This window comes from Sardina pilchardus, chromosome 1 (genome assembly GCF_963854185.1).
Source record: "Sardina pilchardus chromosome 1, fSarPil1.1, whole genome shotgun sequence".
NCBI classification, from domain to species: Eukaryota; Metazoa; Chordata; class Actinopteri; order Clupeiformes; family Clupeidae; genus Sardina; species Sardina pilchardus.
Genome location: NC_084994.1, coordinates 11,498,554 through 11,501,053, shown reverse-complemented (window position 1 = coordinate 11,501,053; position 2,500 = coordinate 11,498,554). Strand labels below are relative to the sequence as shown.

The 2,500-nt window shown below is 44.4% G+C and overlaps 1 protein-coding gene across 2 annotated transcripts in view; it reads left to right on the top strand.

Moving 5' to 3' along the window:
* The window catches only part of LOC134101306 (nuclear factor 1 X-type), a 114,030-nt gene that overhangs the window by 886 nt on the left and 110,644 nt on the right, over positions 1 to 2,500 (top strand). The window lies entirely within an intron of this gene.

Genomic DNA, 2,500 nt, shown 5'->3' with positions numbered 1-2,500 from the left:
CTCTCTCTCACACACACACATACTCTCTCTCTCTCTCTCACACACACACACACACACACACACACACACGAAACGTAGCCTATCGGAGTCGGAGGACAGCCTGCCTGGTGTTAGTGGGCTACAGACTGGACCCTCAACCTGATGTTGCAGAATATAGACCTACATTATGACATTATTGTAGGAATATCAGGAATATTGACATATAGCCTTTTACATGTCAAAAATGACATAAATATAACGAGGTTTACACCGATATATGATGCTCGTTGTGCCACCTGTTGTCTGCTTTATTACCGTGCTCTTGTTTGATTGTCATGTTCCCGTCATCATATTGTCGGCCTAGACATAGTCGGTTTGATGTCGTGCATAGTGCACTGCGACACGAGTTGACCCGAAGTGCATTTAGGCGGCATTGAACGGCAGTCTATCCGAGTTTTCAGGAATGAGATGGTCTCGTCAAGACATGTAGCCTATGTGTTAACGGCGGCCGCGGTGCGTGCGCACAGTGCAGGTAGTCTAACTCAGGGCAATAAATACGTAAATAAAATAAAATGATTGAATTACATTAAAGTAGCCTACTATCTGTAGCCTACATTACAGATTGCCGCTTCTCAGTTACAACCAATAACCTAATGCACTAAAAGGGTTCTAGGAGTGCTTTGTCGAATCATGCAGGCGTTAAAGAACCCTTAGGGTTCCTTTGATGGACGGGCCCCTCAAAATGGTTTCAAGAACCATTTAGGGGTGCCACATATGAAGTATGCAATAGAACAGTTTTTGGTTCTATACACCTTTTTTTTCTAAGAGTGGAGGCTACTTCATTGAAATGCAATAACTTGTTTATTGGTGCATTAAGTTTGTAATGGCGAGGGAGAAGCCCGTTGAAATGCAGGCTATAAGATCTCATAATGTCTCTGGTTAATGGCAATCAACATATTTGGGAGTAGAAGAGTGAGAAGGGGGGAGCAAAGCATTTGTCTAGATCGACATGCAGCATCAAGTGGCCAACATTTCTATTTAACGCAATATTTAAAAAACAGTTGGCAAGCAAATTATCAAAGAATGAGTAAATTACTGTAGCTTATGTTGTTTGTAATTTCACTGCATAACTACGAGCATATAAATAGATCTATGCCTTTTATGTGCCTCATGTTTTTGAATTGTGACTTGTGTAGTTTGTTTGTAGTTTGTAACATTGATTATGCTGAGAGATTCTGGTTAATAGCATTTACAAAAATAAAGTGTGAATGTGTGCAGGTGATTCCACTTAGGGCATCCAAATGGACAGCAGTGACCTGTGTGTGTGTGTGTGTGTGTGTGTGTGTGTGTGTGTGTGTGTGTGTGTGTGTGTGTGTGTGTGTGTGTGTGTGTGTGTGTGTGTGTGTGTGTGTGTGTGTGTGTGTGTGTGTGTGCGAACCCATTGGATCTCAATGCAGTTCAAGCGTTTTGCGTATGTGTGTGTCTGTGTGTGTGTGTGTGTGCATGTGTGCCCGTGTATGAGGGAATATCTGGGTTAAGAAGATATTTTGTCGGTATACCATGTTGATCTAACTCACTGCTTGAAGCAGGACTACTCATTGTTTTTGGCATATTTTTCTCCTCGGAGCCAAATACATGATTCACGTCAGACAACCAGACCAACAGACAGACGGACACAGGCAGACAGACAGACAGACAGACAGACAGACAGACAGACAGACAGACAGACAGACAGACAGACAGAGACATGTCCTGTACATCGCTTGCGTCTGTTTATATCTGACTTTGACGTACTTGTGTGTGTGTCTGTGTGTGCGCATGTGTGTGTGTGTGTGTGTGTATCTGTGTGTGTGTGTGCGTGTGTGTGTGTGCGCATATGTGTATGTGTGTGTGTGTGTGTGTGTGTGTGTGTGTGTGCATGCGTGCACATATGTGTGTGTGTGTGTGCGCGCCCGCGCATGTGTGTGTGTGTGTGTGCGCGCACATATGTGTGTGTGTGCGCGCCTACGTGTAAACCTACGTCTTGAGCAGCAGTACTTGCGGTGCCACACTATTACCCATGATGCTTGGCTGCGCCGTCTCAGCTGACTGACTGCGTGTGTGTCACCGTGGAAACAGTGCGACGCAACGTTGAGTCACACACAGTAATGGCCCCTCTCATGCAGCATACAGAATTACATAAAATGACGGAGATTAAGCAATGGTCGTCCCAATGCGGGGTTTGGGATTAGGGATTGGGATTAAGCTGGGTCTATAGCCCACCCTGATTGGTAGTGTGACATTGTCTCACAGTGAGACTACGCTGGCAGAGTTCGGGCGTCGGAGAGAGGCCATGTAACCTGCCTAATGTGCCCTCAATCTCAGCTGGCGCTGACGCTGTTTGTTTGTTTGTTTGTTTGTTTGTTTGCTTTTGTTTGTTTGTTTGTTTGTTTGTTTGTTGGTTTGTTTCCATCAAGGACGTTCATGTTGCAATGTCTGATTTAAACTATTGGTAAATCGGTATGTGAAATAGTTCAATATT